The sequence below is a fragment of the Heptranchias perlo genome, chromosome 20 (genome assembly GCF_035084215.1).
Source record: "Heptranchias perlo isolate sHepPer1 chromosome 20, sHepPer1.hap1, whole genome shotgun sequence".
Lineage (NCBI taxonomy): Eukaryota > Metazoa > Chordata > Chondrichthyes > Hexanchiformes > Hexanchidae > Heptranchias > Heptranchias perlo.
In genome coordinates, this window is record NC_090344.1 from 29,857,583 (window position 1) to 29,875,711 (window position 18,129).

The following is an 18,129-nucleotide window of genomic DNA, read 5'->3' on the forward strand; positions in this document are numbered from 1 at the left end:
AGTTTTTCTCTTTTTCCCTTTTTGTTCCTCTTACGATTTTTTTAGTTTCAGCACCACAATAAACAACACTCCGCTGTAAAGTTCGGCTCAATAGTTCTCCAATGTCAGAGCGAGAATTGTCTGAAGCCCTGATTTATTTCATGTCACAAATACAATCACACATAATCATCCATGTATCAACTCACTGAAGGATACACAAAGATAAACTCAGCGAGAAATGCAGTCAGTGTCGGGATGCACAGGTAAACGGACAAGCGAAATGGACAGAGACAAAACGGCCTGAACCCCCAACAGTGAAGTGTCGCTGATCGATATTAGTGAGGAGGTGGGGGCCCCATGTTATCAATTGGCGCTGTGGCTTAGTTGGTTAAAGCATCTCTCTAGTAAACAGAAGAACCTGGGTTCAACTCCCAATAGTGCCTTGTGCAGTTCATTATTTTACCTAATTTATGGAAGAAAGCGACAAAATAACATTGTGGTGTTCGTATTTGTTCAGGTTTCAGGACGAAACGGATAACAGAATGACTGTTCAAAAACGCCCTTTCATTCCACAGACAGATCTCTCAGAGAATGTGTCTGTAACACGTTAATTTAAGGACACGTTCTTGTTTCTGGGCTCGTTGGGATCGGGGTATAATTCACGATTTGAGGTTCAAAGCCGGAAGACATCCTAATTTGGACCAAGACTTGTGATCTTGACCTGCGGGACAAACGTTTGCAAAGAGGAAAAAGAAGTCCTCAAATTGCTCGACCTGAATCTCCAAGCCCAGATGAAATAGATCCCAGGTTGTTAACAGAAGCAAGGAAGGAAATAGCGGAGGCTCAAACCATCATTTTCCAATCCACCCTGGAAAAAGGTGTCGTGCAGGAGGATTTGAGGATTGCTAACGTTGTACCATTGCTGAAAAAGGGGTAAAGGGATAGATCGAGTAAATACAGGCCAGTCGGCCTAAACTCGATGGGAAGTATGAATCGTCATTTAGAAAGGCACGGATTAATCAAGGACAGTCAGCGTGGATTTGTTAAGGGATGGTCGTTTGAATTGAATTATTTGAGGAGGTATCAAGGAGGATCGATGAGGGTAGCGCGATTGATGGAGTCAACATGGATTTTAACGATGCTTTGACAAAGTCCTACAGGGCAGATTTGTCAAAAATGTAAAAGCCCATTGGATCCAAGGGACATTGGCAAGTTGAATCCAAAATTGGCTGAGTAGCAGGAAGCAAGCGGTTGTGGTCGACGGGTGCTTTTGTGACTGGAAGGCTGTTTCGAGTGGGGTTCCATGCGGCTTCGTACTAGGTCCCTGCTTTTCATGGTACAGATCATTGATTTAGATTTAAATGTAGGGGGCATGATGAAGCAATTTGCAGATGATACAAGAGTTGGTCCTGTGGTTGATAGTGAGGAGGAAAGCTGTCAACTGCAGGAAGATATCCACAGAGCGGACAGGTGGATAGATAAGTGGCAAATGCAATTAAATCTGAAGAAGTGTGAGGTAATGCATTTAGTTGAGGGGGGGGGGGCAAAAGGCAAAGGAGTGTACAATAAACATTGTAATTAATTTGCCATTTACACTCCCATTCTGCAAATTTACTAATGTCTTCCTTTATTATTCGCATTTTTCCTTTGTATTAACTTCAGCTCGCAAATAGGTGTCGTCCCTAAATTTTGAAATTGTACTTCCGATTCCAGTGTACAAATCATAAATGTAAATTGTGAACAGCAGTGGTCCCAGCACCGACAAATTTTGAAAAACAGTCGTCCCAGCACCGATAAATTCTGAAAAACAGTGGTACCAGCAGCGATAGATTTTGAGCAACAGTGGTCCCAGCACCGATAAATTGTGAACAACAGTGGTCCCAGCACTGATAAATTGTGAACAGTGGTCCCAGCACCGATAAATTGTGAACAGCAGTGGTCCCAGCATGTATAAATTATGAACAACTGTGGTTCCAGGAATTTTGAAATTGAACTGCAGTTGAAACTTTTGCATAAAAGGAAATAACGTCCCCAAATCGCTCGACCTGAATCTCCAGGTCCAGATGAAATATATCCCAGGATGTTAACAGAAGCAAGGAAGGAAATAGCGGAGGCTCTGACCATCATTTTCCAATCCACCCTGGCAAAAGGCGTCGTGCAGGAGGATTTGAGGATTGCTAACGTTGTACCATTGTTTAAAAAGGGAGAAAGGGAAAGATCGAGTAAATATAGGCCAGTCAGCATAAACTCGATGGGGAGTATGAATCGTCATTTCGAAAGGCACGGATTAATCAAGGACAGTCAGCGTGGATTTGTTAAGGGATGGTCGTTTGAATTGAATTATTTGAGGAGGTATCAAGGAGGATCGATGAGGGTATCGCGATTGATGTAGTCAACATGGATTTTAACGAGGCTTTTGACAAAGTCCTACAGGGCATATTTGTCAAAAATGTAAAAGCCCATTGGATGCAAGGGACATTGGCAAGTTGAATCCAAAATTGGCTGAGTAGCAGGAAGCAAGCGGATGTGGTCGACGGGTGCTTTTGTGACTGGAAGGCTGTTTCGAGTGGGGTTCCATGCGGCTTCGTACTAGGTCCCTGCTTTTCGTGGTACAGATCATTGATTTAGACTTAAATGTAGGGGGCATGATGAAGAAATTTGCAGCTAATACAAAAATTGTTCCTGTGGTTGAAAGTGAGGAGGAAAGCTGTCGACTGCAGGAAGATATCCATAGAGCAGACAGGTGGAAAGAAAAGTGGCAAATGCAATTCAATCTGAAGAAGTGTGAGGTAATGCATTTAGTGGGGGGGGGGGGGCAAAAAGGCAAGGGAGTATATAATAAATATTGCAATTAATTTGCCATTTACACGCCCATTCTGCAAATTTACTAATGTCTTCCTTTATTATTCGCATTTTTCTTTGTATTAACTACAGCTCGCAATTAGGTGTCGTCCCTAAATTTTGAAATTGTACTTCCGATTCCCGTGTCCAAATCATGAATGTAAATTTTGAACAAAAGTGGTCACAGCACCAATAAATTGTGAACAACAGTGGTCTCACCACTGATGAAGTGTTCACAACAGTGGTCCCATCACTGATATATTGTGAACAACAGTTGTGCCAGCATCGATAAATTGTGAACAACCGTGGTCCCAGCACCGATAAATTGTGAACAGCAGTGGTCCCAGCACCGATAAATTGTGAACAACTGTCGTCCCAGGAATTTTGATTTGAACTGCAGTTGAAACTGTTGCACAAAAGAAAATAACGTCCCCAAATCGTCCCACGTGAATCTCAAATGCTTTGGGAAGAAGTTCAATAGAAACAATCAGGACTTTAAAGGCACCTCAACGACCTGAACTTTCGTTGAATGAATTTTGTTAGCCATTGCATTCGACCGTGAAATCGCTCTTGACTTTCATCTCACTGAAGCAGAGTGTGGCCGCTTTGCATCTGTGATCATGTCGGTGGCGTGTTTAGCTTTGATATTGATCGCTTCCAATTTGTAAAATTTCATCAATCGTCAGGAAAAAGAAACCGAGAATCGAATTGTCCCTCTAAGTGATGAGCTGAAGGGATTGGTGATCCAAGCAGATCTGGAAAATGCGTGGTGCAATCGGTCAGGAGTTCCAAATCCACCCTCCAGCCACTCGGCAATTATATTGAATGAACTTTACTCTGGCCCAGTGTCACCGCACTGAAATCGAGTATTTCTCCGGCATGTTTTTCTTCATAGTTGCTGGTGTAAGAGTGAAGACTGGCTGGTTGGATTTTCACTCCGACAAGCTTTAATCATTCATTTTTCACTGACTGCAGACAGTTGTTATATTGGCCGCTGCAATCTCAAAGTTTAGCCCAGTGAATTATTGGTTTAGCAGGTGATCTCTTCACCTGTTCTCGGCGGTGTTATCCGTTAGTGTGAAAGTTTGATTGTTCGAGCCCTTATTTTATTTTTCCTCAGGATTCATCGCCTCAAAGTTCCAGGGTTTCAACGCATGTTTTGGAATCAAGAAAATGTACCGGAATCATTGCCAACTGAGCAGGGCTGATATTCCACCATTTACCCTGCGGTCGGAAATCAGGCACATGAATCATATAAAGGAATGGAACATTGGCTTCACGGTAATTACTATTCTCCTTGACAGACAAGCCCCCGAAAGGCCCGAAGGGAGGCCGCATTCGCAGCAGGAGAGCTGGTTCGCTGTGACATGGAGATTTCTGTAGTGAGTGAGACCAGACTGTTCCGATGTTCAGAGAATAAATTTCACACCCTTTATTTTGGAAAAGCAAAACGGTGGGGATTTTTGTCATAGCCCGATGCCTTTCGTGTTGTATCAGATGTTCCTCGTTGCGTTACTTTCATCTTGATCGGAGAACCAGTTCGGGAGCTCCTGTGATAAACAGCGACAATTGCCAGTTAATGTTAAATTTAACAACGACTCCACTGCGTTTTTAATCCCACTCTTAAGATGCAGTCTATAAAATGAAAAAAATTCATCACATTCAAAGCATAAAAGTCTTATTAAAGTTTTGACTGTCTCTCGGTAACCACGTCAACATCGCCTTCAGTCTGAAGTAGAAAGTTATCGATTGATTCATGGTGATTAAAACAGGGATTCAACTGCGAACAGGATTTAATTAGCTTCATGTAATTAATTTAATAAGTTCATAACTCTTTTTAAAGTTAATTCCCTGACTGGGAATCGAACCTCGCGGCGGTAAGAGTACCGAATTCTCACCACCAGGCCATTGGGGAGCTCCCAAGATTGCGCACGAGACAAAGTGGAACGGATGACATTAGTTTTTCTTTCGCTCTTTCATAATTCATTCAGCTCTGTGTTTATTCTCAGGCCTCTTATCTCTCCTTCTTTTCAGCTTCTGACTGCGGATATTCCTGTGGCTAAATATGAATAATATAGAACATCTCACAGCACCGGTATATTTGCTGTTTCTCTGTGCAGTTCTGTGCAAAATCAAACTTCACGCAAATACCGACAGTGCCTCTCTCTCACTCCCCACAGAAGCAGCAGGAGATGCCACTTGAAACTGTCAGTTACTTCAAATGATTCACGATGGACCTGCGTGACCTTGCAGCTTTCCCAGCAGCTGCATTCGGTGCGTGAATTTTGGAAATGGAAACATGTCCATCAGCAGCTTGTGGTCGTATTTTACCTCACTTTCCATTTCATGTACATGTCTACTTGCACTTGGTGATGTCATTGCCTGAACATCACCTCTGTCGCGATATTATTTCGAACAGAAAATGCCATTTTGTGCGAGCAGTTTGTTTGGCAGGGAAATGATCTGAATTACAAAGGGCCAAGTAGGAAAGGCTGCGTTGCTCTGCTTGTTCGCAGCAAAGAATTTTCAGCATTTCCTTGGGGTTTAGTGTTTAGGATTCGGCGCTTTCATCACCACGGCAAAGGTTCGATTGTCGGTCTCAACATCCGCATATTATACACTCTACCATAAGTGTACTGTACTCAAATTGCTGAATTTTTCATTGTGAGGGGAAGAAACATAAATGTGTGGACATTAATTACGAATTCATCAGCTGGGTTGCACCTTTTCTTTTCCTACCGTCTCAGTCTTTCCATCTTTACCCTTCTCTGCTGGTGTTGCAGGTTCCATCATTCTTCGCTGTTCACGATGCCTGAGAAGTCCATCAGGAGAAAACAGGCAAAGTCAAGAGACAGAGACAGGGAGAGATTAAAACACAGAAATAAATTGTATAAATGTCAAGTTCTGCGAACGAGCAGAATTTAGAATGGAACTTGGGAGAGATTCCTTCACGTGTCTTGCAATTTTGCAAGAGATCATTGGGCTCCGAGTTAAAAGCGTCGTTGGCGATGGAGCACCTCTCTGAGGGAGCGAACAAGGTCCGTTCGTTCAAGTTCATATTAATTTGAACACTGAACAAACTTTAAAAAGTAGCGCTGTGAACAGGATTCGAACCTGTGCAGGGAAACCCCATTGGATTTCAAGTCCAACGCCTTAACCACTCGGCCATCGCAGCGGCAAAGATCGATCATGCACAGCTATAAATCAGAATGCGTAGGGTTATCACACGAGATCTGTGACACTTTGTTCTCTCAGACAGGTTTCCAACTGGAAACTTACAGCGTGTTAATGTGCTGACTTTGCTGTTTCGGTGATAGAATTCTCATTTATCACGTGAGAAACCGGGGTTCGATTTCCGGTTCGTTTAGGATTATTTTCATTCTCCATTCATAAGATCGTGTGAATTGTGCGACATTCGCCCTCAGCTTCAATCTGCGCACCATTTGAGACATTTTCCATTCTCCACGTGTGTTGCGTCGAAGCTGGTTTGGAAAATCACATTGCAAGTCTAACGCTTTAATCATTGGGTCATCGCTGCTGCAAGCGACAAATCCGACACGGCTGCAGAAGAGAATGCAGAAGGTTATGACAGGAGAACTCTGAGACTGTATGTTCTTTTGGACAGGTTTCGAACTGAGCGCATACCACCGGCTGCTGTGCGGACTTTGTTATTTCAGTGATCAAATTCTTGCTTTCTGCGCGGGAGGCGCGGGTTCGACCACCGCTCAATGGAGGAGCATTTCTCATTCTCCATTCATGAGGTTACGTGAATTCGGATACATTTACATTAAGCTTCAATTTGAACACCATCTTGTGACATTTTCCTTTCTCCATGTGTGTTGTCGTCGACAGAACCTCTGCATTCTGTCCTCCATGCACTGAAATTAATACAATCCTGCCGACTGCACATCTGACAAGACGTGAGAAGCCAATTCGTGATTTTGAACTAAAAATGGTATCACCGTCTGGCTCGTCCGGGATCTCTCACATAACAATCAGCAAATCCCCAAAGCGAGAATCATACACCAAGACCAACGACCCACTGATAACAGAGGGGTGAACCAATGCAGAATTCGGTGCCACCCACAGCCGATCGGCCACCATTCTCTACATCCTATCACTTTTTCTATTCCGATGTACGGCAATGTGAAGACGTACATTAACTATTTCATATCAACAATATTAGCCTCGCTTTACCACATTCGTTTCGAATGTGCGAGTTGTAATATCAAGTGAGACTTTGCAGAATTAATTGCTCTAAAGCTACATTGTTGTCTGTCTCGGCATCCGCAGATTATCCACTCCACCACAAGTATAACAGTGACTACACTTCAAAAATACTTCATTGGCTGTGAAGCGCTTTGGGACGTCTTGATGTCGTGAAAAGCGCTTTATAAATACAAGACTTTGTTTTTATACTGGGCTAAAAGTACTGATGTTTTCACTATGAGGACGAAGAGACATCAATATGTGGACATTGGCTACGAATTCTTCATCTGGGTTGGCCCTTTACTTTTCCGACCGTCTCAGTCTTTCGATCTTTACCGTTCTCTGCTGGTGTCGCAGGTTCGATGAGCTTTGGCCGTTCAACGAAGCCTGAGAAGTCCATCAGGGGAAAACAGAGAGGGACAGAGACAGGGAGAGATAGAGAGATCTAAGTATAGAAAAAAAGCTTGATTATCAAGTTAGCAGAATTTGAAATGAAGCTTGAGAGAGATGGAATCATACATTCATAGAATCGTTACTGCACAGAAGGAGGCCATTCGGCCCATTGAGCCTTCCCCGGCTCTCGTTAAGAGCAATCCAGTTCGTCCCATTCCCCCGTTCTTTCCCTGTAGACCCGCTAATATTTTTCCTTCAAATACTTATCCAATTCCTTTTAGAGAGTCACGATTCAATCTGCTTCCACCACCCTTTCAGGCGATGCATTCCGGATTATAACTACTCGCTGATTTAAAACGTTTTTCCTTATATCGCCTTTGGTTCTTTTGTCAACCACCGTAAATCTGTGCCCTCTAGTTCTCGACCATTCCGCCAACGGGAGCAGTTTCTCTTTATTTACTTTATCTAAACCCGTCATGATTTTGAACACTTCTATCAAATCTCCTCTCAACCTTCCTGCCCTAAGGAGAATAAGCCCAGCTTCTCCAGTCTTTACACGTAACTGAAGTCCTTCATCCCTGAAACCGTTCCAGTAAATCTTTTCTGCGCCACCCCTAAGGCCTTCACATCCTTCCTAAAGTGCGGTGCCCAGAATTGGACACAATACTCCAGTTGTGGATTATTGTGAAGTTTCCTTCAAGCACCTTGAAGTTTTGCAAGAGACCACTGGGCTCCCAATTAAAAGGTCTGCCGCGGTGAAGGATCTATCTGAGAGAAGGAAATGCGGCCCGTTATCTCCAGTTCATATTTATTTGAGCATTGAACAAAACTGTAAAAAATGGCGCCGTGAGCAGGATTCCAATGATTCACCGAAAGACCCTGTCGAGTTTTAGATGTAACGGCTTAACCACTCGGCCATCACAAGCAGCGAGTGCTAGTAATGCAGGGCTGTAAATCAGAATGTGCAAGGTACTCAGAGGAGATTTGTGAAATTATATGTTGTTTCAAACAGGTTTCCAACTGGACACAGAGAGCCCGATTCCATGCAAACGTTGCTGTTTCACTGGTAGAATTTGCACTTACCACGCGAGGGAACAGGGTTCATATTCCCGACCAATTAAGGAGCATTTTTATTCTGCTCCTCTGAGATCGCCTGAATTGGGATAAATTCACCTTCAGTTTCAATCTGCAAACCGCCGTGAGACATTTTACTTTCTCCATGTGTGTTGCGTCGATAAACCGGCTGCATTCCGACCCCTTGTCCTCAAATATGCTCGAGAATTAAATCAATCCTGCTTTCTGCAACGCTGAAAAGATGTGAGAAAGAAATGAGTGAATCCTCACTGGAAATAGTGAAACAGGAGGGTTCTGGGATTTGAAATGGGGACCTCTCACATATGAAACAGTGAAACGGCCAAAATGAAAACCATAATCCGAGAACAAGGAGCAGTCAGTAACACAACCGGACAACCAGTCGAAAATTTCCCTGTTACCCACAACCGATCGCCCATTCATTCTAACCGCTTCTGTCCATCGAATCATAGAATGGTTACAGCACAGAAGGAGTCTATTCGGCTCATCGAGCCCGTGGCGGCTTTTTATAAGAGCCATCCAATTAGTCCCATTCCCCGGCCCTTTCCCGGTGCTCTGTATTTTTCCCCTTCAAATTCCTTTTTTAAGTCACGATTGAATCTGCTTCCACCACTCTTTCAAGCAGCGCATTCCAGAGCAGAACGACTCGCTGTGTAATTAAGTTTTTCCTCATATCGCCTTTTGTTCTTTTGCAATCACCTCAAATCTGTGTCCTCTGGTTCCCGACCATTCCGCCAATTAAAACAGCTTCTCTTTATTTACTTTATCTAAACTCTTCATGACTTTGAACACTTCTATCAAATCTCCTCTGAACCTTCTCTACTCTAAGGCGAACAACCCCAGCACGAGGCAAAAGCGGTCAAATGGCTTCAATTAATTTATTCGATCATTAAACAGACCTTTAAAGACAGGCCTTGTTTTGTGGAAGTGTGAGCTGGTGGTTTAAATCGCTGGTTTCAATGTTTGGTGCGTTTCTCGATTCTAATTTTACCACTGACAGAATTTCTGCAAATATCCATTTTGACCTGTTCACAGAAATCCCGATTGCAGTGCAATGGAGCAGAGGATGTGAAAGAAGCTGAAAGTGAAAGTGCAGATATTAGTTTCATCACGGGGACAGGACAAGTTTCCACAGGTAAGGAAATCTCACCTTCAGATTCTTTCCAGCAGAGTGGGACAGGTGATCAGAGTGACCGGGCTCCAGCGGCGCAATCAGTCCTTATTTGAGTTGCAGGCTCAGGAAATGCCGGGGTTTTTAATTCGAATCTCACCGAGATCAAACAAACCTTTTGTTTGTGAACATTTCGACCGAAGTTGAAGGTACAATTGATATGTTCCAAAATTCATTTAATTATCTGAATTGCCATGTGGTTCCTCCGGACTACGCGGTTGCAAGACCAGATGAGATGTTTAGTATTAGTTGTTTACAGGAGGGAGGCTGCGGTTTTAGAGACACAAACTATGACTTTGATCCATCTTCAAATCGTGGGATTTAACTGGAGCTTTAAACCAGCGCCAGAGGCCGCTCAGCCAGGATACTTTCCATCCTGCACTTCAGGAGCTAGTTTTACAGGAATAGAATGACTGCAAGCAAGAATTCTACCCCTGAAGCACCAATGCTGCCACGGCAGCAGGATGAATGTGTCCAGTTGGAAACCGATCTGAAGGAACATGCAGTCTGACAGAGCCGGAAGTCCAGCAGATTGACTTTCAGTCTGAGCAGATGTTGAGTCTCCTTCTTGAGAGAGTTTCGCCAATTCAGCTCAGAGTGGTTTAAGAATCATGAATTCGGGTGTGACTGGAGCCACTTGTGTAAGATCAAGTGTCGGGGGCAGTTTCACATCCTTGACGGACATTAATGATCCTGTTGCGGTTTTGCTGTAAAATTTCACTTCCCAGCTCCCGAACTAAAATCCAACGCCGTTGCAACTCGAATCCACAGCCTTTGAATGGCTTATCAAACAAAACAAGTAGAAGTCCAACACACTTGCCATTGCACCACAGGGTCAGTTGCTAAAAAAAACCTGAATAAAAAGAAAGGCGCGTTTCTCCGGTCCAGGGGCAAAGTGAGAATGGATGTTATTCAAAAAACTGTCCCCTCGAATCTGTCTTTATATATTTTTTTGTAAGCTTCGATTTCAAAAGTTATAAAAAGCCAAAATAAATAAAGTAAATTGTAAGAATCGAATCCGTGATTGAGGCGTTATAACACACTTAAAGCAACTGAGTTAACCGGCCGTACTGACGGTCCATTAGACATTTTAATTAATTTCTGGACCTGTACGCTAGTTGGTCGCGCTTTCTGTACTTGGACCCCTAAATCTCTCTGCTCCTCCACAGTTCCCAGTTTCTCACCATTTAGAAAACATTCTGATTTATCTTTCTTAGATTTAAAGTGGATGACCTCGCTCTCCCCCACATTGAACTATATTTGCCGCAGTTTTGCCCACTTACTGAATCTATCAATTCCCACTTTTCAACTTCCTGCTTCAATCTTCATGACTTATTGCGTCACCAGAAGGCTGCGTGTTCAAATCACGGGGTAACCGTTACTTTTCGAGCTGATCAGATTCTGGATCGTTCCGGAATTAATATTTTATCTGCTTCTTCTCAATAAACAGAACCTTGCACTCAAGTCTGCTTCCCTGGTTCTCAAATTTCTGGAAGGCGTCTCATTCCGCCCTCGACTTTTGATTTTGACCTGCGGTTGAAACTTTTGCAAAGATGGAAAAGAAGTCCCCAAATCGCTCCACGTGAATGTTAAAAGCTTTGGGAAGAAGTTCAGTGCAAACAGTTAGGAATTTAAAGGCACCTCAATTACCTGCACTTTCTTGGAATGAGTTTTGTTCGCCATTGCATTCGACCGTGAAATCGCTCCCGGCTTTCATCTCACTGAAGTGAAGAGTGTGACCGCGTTACATCTGTCAGAGTGCAAGTGACGAGTTTGGGGTCGGTATGGGTCATTCACAACTTTTGAAATCTCACCAAGCAGCAGAGAAAAAGAATCTTGGAATCAAATTGTCCCTGTCAGTGATGAATTGAAGTCAATATCGCTCCAAGCAGATCTGGACAACTCGCAGTGCAGCCGCACAGGAGTTCCAAATCCACCTTCTCGCCACTCGGCAATCGCATGAACTGAACTTTACTCTGACCCAGTGTCACCGCGCTGAAATCGAGTTTGTCTCGGCCACACTTTTTCTGAACATCATGGTTACTGGTTTAAGAGTGAAAACTGCCGTCCGCTTCACTGTAAGTGCAAGAGACATCTTTGTAAACACCGAGTCGTGTCACAGACCTGCTCGTCGGACCTGCTCATTTCATCTCATCTCATTTTCAGCAAACCTGAATATTACTGGAATAGAGAATGGCGAATCACAGCTCGAGAAATCAATCCTCTCGACCACGAGGGGACGGAGTCTTCCAACATACAGGTGTTTAATGGCAAGGTGAGTTTAATGTTCAGGAATAATAGAGCACAGATTTTCGGTCGTGCAAACTTCACACACTTTATTTTGGAAAAGTAAACTGAGAGCAGAGAGAATTTATTTTGATCGCTGCAATCTGAATTTTTAGTTCGTTGAATCAGTAGTTCAGCAGCAAACGTGTGCTGTCTCTGTGGCGCAATCGGTTAGCGCGTTCGGCTGTTAACCGAAAGGTTGGTGGTTCGATCCCACCCAGGGACGGTCGGGAAACTTTTATCTTCATGGTCTCGCATTTCCTGGTTCTGATGTTTGTTTTGACTGCAAAACAAATGCCCGGTTTCGATGGCCAGCTGAGTGCGGCCGATCTTCCATCATTTCACCTGTGATTGGCTTCGCCGAAATCTGAATTCTTCTTGACAGACAAGGTCTGACATCGATATTTCTGCAGTGACCGACACCAGACTGTTTCCACAATGAATGTCACTCCCTTTTATTTTGGAAACGCAAAATTGTATTCACATTCCGAACGGTTTCAGTTGATTTGTGAGAGATCATGAAAGGATCCTGCAGCGCTGCCTTGGATAATAACAACAGTTCTAAGCCGCATTTCAGTCGCGGCAACAAATCCTCACATCCGAGTATCTGCTCCCTTAAATCGGAGTATCTGCACCTTTGCAGCAGAGTATCTGCACCCTCACACTGGAGTATCTGCACCGTTGCACCGGAGTATCTGCGCCCTTACAACCATTAACTCATCAACTGTCCCCAATCATCTTTATCAGCGTCAGGAGCCCTAAACAAAACACAACAGTGAAGAAATTGGCTTTATGATTCTTCACTAATGTACGGACACATTTTTATTAACGGAACTTTGAAGGAGATTTGGGGAAAGTGGCCGCTGATACTCAGAAACTACTGCTTGTTTTTTTTTGCTCAGCGGGCTCGTTGGTCGAGGGGTATGATTCTCGCTCCGGGTTTGTTGTTTGAAATATGTGAGAGATCCCGGGTTCAAATCCCGGACAAGCCCTCATTTTTTTCCCCCCCCCCGACTTTTGATCTTGAGCTGCTGTTCAAACTGGCAGGGTGTTTGTCGGTATCTCAATGATCTCACGTCCTCTGAATGCATTCTGCTTGCACTTGCAATTGACCTTGAAACCGCTCTCGGATTTCATCTCACTGAAGCAGAATGTGGCCCCTTTTTGTTTCAGCGTGGAGGTGACGAGGTTGTGGTTGATAACCGCGGGCACACCTGTCCGGACATTGGTAGTCAGAATGTACAAAATGCTGTCTCAAATATTCTGTTGTCATCCAGGGAGCTCGAGTTTTGCATGCCCAACCTTTCCCCGAGTAAGAATGTGTCCAGTCTGTACCCGAACTATTTCCTCACTCAAAGCCTCCCATTGCTCATTTACTGTTTTACCTGCCAATCTTTGATTCCAATCCACCTGGACCCGATCACTTTTCAACTCGCTGAAATTCGCTCTTCCCAGTTCAGTATTTTCATGCTTGATATTTCCTTGCATTGTCCATAACTATACTAAACCTGCTGCAAATGCTCCCCCACTGAATCATGCTCCACTTGCCCCACTTCTTTCCCCTAAATAAATCCAGCACTGCTTCCTTCCTCGTTGGGCTGAAAACATACAGATTAAGAAAGTTCTCTTGGACACATTTCAGGAATTGCTCGCCCTCTTTGACTTTTGCACTGCTCTTTCCCAGTCTATATTCGGATAAATGAAGTTCCCTTTTATCAATGCTCTAAAATTATTGCATCTTTCTGCAATTTGCTGCCAATTTGCTCCTCCATCTCCTTCCCACTAGTTGCCCCCCTATTGTCTGCATCCAGCAGCGTAATAGCTCCTCACTTGTTCCTTAATTCTAAGCAAATAGATTCTGCCTTTGAACCCTTAAGCATGGCGAACCTTTCTACCGCTGTAACAGTATTTTTGATCAATAGTGCCTGGCCCACACCCCAACTTTTATCCCCTGCCTTTCCTGAATACGTTGTAGCCAGGATTATGTAAGTGGCCACTCCTCCGCTTGTTTGAGCCAGGTCTCCATTATTGACACGAAAACATAATCCCATGTTACCACTTGTGTCTGCAGCTCACCAACCTTATTTACCAAGTATGTTAAACACAACATCAGGGCATAAGGGTAGGACAAGTTTTAATGCCCAATTAAATGTTCTATACACTAATGTCCGTAGCATAAGAAATAAAACAAGGGAATTAGAAGCGTAAATTGAGCTTATAGTGCATGACTTAGTGCTCATCACTGAGCCCTGGCTACAAACTGGGCATGACTGGGAGATAAATATTTCAAGTTATAAGCCGTTTAGAAAGGATCGGGACATTGGAAAAGGCGGTGGAGTAGCGATATTGAGGAGGGATACTATTACTGCATGAGAAAGAAGAGATATCAGTAAAGGTGAGCATGCAGTAGAAAGGCTTTGCGTGGAAATGAGTAACAGAATAGAATGCAAGACTTTGGTGGGAGTTGTTCATCGACTTCTGGACAGCAGTGAAAAAGTAACAGGATACACAGAAGCGGACAGGATGTTAGGGGTCTGGAACTCACTGTCTGAAAGGGTGGTCGAGGCAGAAAACCTCAACTCATTTAGAAAGTACTTAGATGTGCATTTGAAGTGCCGTAACCTACAGGGCTATGACCAAGTGTTGGAAAGTGCGATTAAGTTGGATAGCTCTTTTTCGGCCGTCATAGACACGATAGGCCGAATGGCTTCCTTCTGTTCTGTAACTTTCTATGATTCTATGTGTGTGAAGGGATTCGTTCAGTCATCACACGTGCTGAGACACCAGCGAGTTCACAAGTGACTGCAGGGGTTGGATTCTGCTGTTAATCCCATCCAGGACTGAACCATATTCATTCTGACATTTGGGGTTTGTTTCTGCTGATGTTAATAACCGCTTTAACTGGGCTGGAGTTTAAGATTCTGGATATGTTAAATAAATCAGCTATGTTTTAAACACCTTGTTGTAGATTTTGGTCTTTCCCACCTGAGTGTTTAGCATCACCTGACTGGAGCTCAGAAAGCACAATCTGGGGGGAGGATCATCCGGTGGGAACAGAACTTCAGCCAGGACACAGTCCTTCACGGCCACAGTGAGAGGGGCAAATGGCACTTTGGTCTTTCCCGTCGCTCGTCACTGACATCAAAGTCACCGTGCGGCGTCCAGTCTAAAAATGACTGTGGTAATTATTCTATGTTTGTTTGACAGTCCTGAGTCTACCATTTAAAGCAGGCATTAACTGATTTAAAGTAAACCCGCTTAAAAGAAATGGGTTATCAGTTGTGATATCCGTGAAGCCAATGTTCCATTCCTTTATATGATTGATGTGCCTGATTTCCGACCGCAGTTTAAGTGTTGGAATATCAGCACTGCTCAGCCGGCTATGATCACGGTACATTTTCTTACAAACCAAACACAGATTGAAACCCTGGAACTTTGAGGCGATGAATCCTTAGAGAAAAAATAAATAAGGGTTCGAACCATCAAACTTTCTCGCTAAATGAGAGCACCACCGAAACTTACAAAGAGGTCACCTGCTAAACCAGCAATTCACTGAGCGAAACTATGAGATTGCAGCCACCAATATAACAGTTGTCTACTGTCAGTTTACTTCTCCAAAATGACTAGATTTTTACTCCTGCAAGCTTCAACCAACGAGCTGGTCTTCACTCCGGAAGCAGCAACTGTGAAGTTCAGAGAAACGTGTTCGATTTCAGCGCGGTGACACAAGACCAGTGTAAAGCTCAGTTAATGAGATCGCCGAGTGGCGAGAGGGTGGATTTGGAATGCCTGAGCGCCTGCACTGCGCACTTTTCAGATCTGCATGGAGCACCAATCCCTTCAATTCATCACTTACAGGGACAGTTCGATTCTCTGTTTCTTTTCCTTGAGGCTTGGTGAAATTTTAAAAATTGATAGAGACCAATGTTAAAGCGAATCTCGTCAGTGACATGCTCACAGATACAAAGCGGCCAGACTCTGCTTCAGTGAGATGAAAGCCCAGAGCGGTTTCAAGGTCGAATGCAATTGCAAGCAAAGCTCGTTCAATGAAAGTGGAAGTCATTGAGGTGCCTTTAAGGTCCTGATTGTTTGAAATGAACTTCTTCTGAAAGCGTTTGAGATTGAGGTGGAGTGATTTGGGGATTTCTTTTCCCTCTTTGCAAAAGTCTGAACCGCCACTAAAGATAAAAAGTCAAGGGCTAAATTGGGGATTCTACGGGATATGGACCTCGAATCGAGAATTATACCCCGACCTCAACGACCCCAGAAACAAGAACGTGTCCTTACATTAACGTGTTACGCTCACATTCTCTGAGGGGTCTGTCTGCAAAATAAAAGGGCATTTTGAAGAGATATTCTGAGCAGTTCCGTATTGGACCCCGAACAAAGTACAAACACCGCACGATGCTTTTGCTGGTCAAATTCACTAAACATCATAAATTCCACAAAAGCACCACGGGGAGTTGAATCTGCGACCGGAGTTCTTTAAGCAACTAAGCCACGGAGCCAATTCACGGGCACGCTTCTCACTTCCTCATTAATATCTGTGCTACACATTCTGTTGGGGGTTCAGACTGTTTTATCTTTGTCAATTTCATAGAAAATAAAAGCAAGAGTCGATCATTCTGCTCTGCCATTCAAAATGATCATGGCTGATCGTCTAATTCAGTACCCTGTTCCCGCTTTTCCCCCATATCCCTTGAGCATTAAGAAATATATCTATCTGCTTATTGAATAAGTCTAATGACTTGGCCTCCACTGCCTTCTGTGGTCGTGAATTCCACAGGTTCACCACCCACTGAGTGAATAAATTTCTCCTCATCTCGGTTCTAAATGACATACCCCGTATCCTGAGACTGTGACCCCTGGTTCTGGACTCCCCAGCCACCGGGAACATCCTCCCTGCATCTAGTCTGTCTCGTCCTGTTAGAATTTTATATGTTTCGATGAGATCACCCCTCATTCTTCTAAACTCGAGCGAATATAGGACTGGTCGACCCAATCTATCCTCATACGTCAGTCCTGCCATCCTCGGAACAAGTCTGCAAAACCTTGGTTGCACTCCCTCCATGGCAATGACATCTTTCCTCAGATAAGGAGACCAAAACTGCACACAATACTCCAGATGTGGTCTCACCAAGGCCCCGTAGAACTGCAGTAAGACGTTCCCTGTTCCTGTACTCAAATCCTCTTGCATTGACCGCCAACATACCATTCGCCTTCCTAACTGCTTGCTGCATCTGAATGCTCGCTTTCAGCGACTGGTGTACAACGACACCCAGGTCTCGTTGCACCTCCCCATTTTCCCAATCTATCACCATTCAGATAATAAACTGCCTTTCTGTTTTGACAAAAAAGTAGATAACCTCACATTTATCCACGTTATACTGCATCTGCTATGTTCTTGCCCATTCACCCAACTTGTCGAAATCACATTGGACCCTCTTTGCATCCTCCTCACAGCTCGCATTCCACCCCAGCTTTGCGTCGTCTGCAAACTTGGAAATGTTACATCCCGTTCCGTTCCCTCATCCAAATCATTGACATATATTTTGAATAGCTGGTGTCCCAAGCACTGATCCCTGCCGTTCCCCATTAGTCACTGCCTGCCACCCGGGAAAAGACCAGTTTATTCCCACTCTTTCCAGTCTGTCAACCAATTCTCAATCCAGGCCAGTCTATTCCCCGAATCCCATGTGCTTTAATTTTGCACACGGTCCTCTTCTGTGGGACCATATCAAAGGCCTTCTGAAAATCCATGTATACAACATCCACTGGTTCTCACCTATCTAATCTACTAGTTACATCCTCAAAAAACCCCAGTAGATTTGTTAAGCATGATTTCCCTTTCATAAACCTATGCTGACTTTATCAAATCCCATTAATGCCTTCTAATTGTTCTGTTATCACATCTTTTAAAATAGACTCGAGCATTTTCCCCACTACTGATGTGAGGTTAACTGGTCTTTAATTCCCTGTTTTTTCTCCCCCTCCTTTTAAAAAAAAAAAAAGTGCGGTTACATTTGCAACCCTCCAATCTGTAGGAATTGTGCCAGAGTATAGAATTTTGGAAGATGATCACCAATGCATGCACTCTTTCCAGGGCCACTTCGTTTGGTACTCTGGGATGTAGATTATCAGGCCCTGGGGATTGGTCA

At 43.8% G+C, this 18,129-nt stretch overlaps 3 non-coding genes across 3 annotated transcripts; 2 read left to right on the top strand and 1 right to left on the bottom strand.

The window, feature by feature from the left end:
• The first annotated feature begins 348 nt into the window (after positions 1-348).
• trnat-agu (transfer RNA threonine (anticodon AGU)) lies at positions 349-422 on the top strand. Its single transcript has one exon. It is a non-coding gene; the product is annotated as a tRNA-Thr (tRNA).
• Positions 423-5,913: 5,491 nt separating this feature from the next.
• trnas-uga (transfer RNA serine (anticodon UGA)) lies at positions 5,914-5,995 on the bottom strand. The gene has a single exon. It is a non-coding gene; the product is annotated as a tRNA-Ser (tRNA).
• Positions 5,996-12,123: 6,128 nt separating this feature from the next.
• Positions 12,124-12,197, top strand: trnan-guu (transfer RNA asparagine (anticodon GUU)). Its single transcript has one exon. It is a non-coding gene; the product is annotated as a tRNA-Asn (tRNA).
• The last annotated feature ends 5,932 nt before the right edge of the window (positions 12,198-18,129 follow it).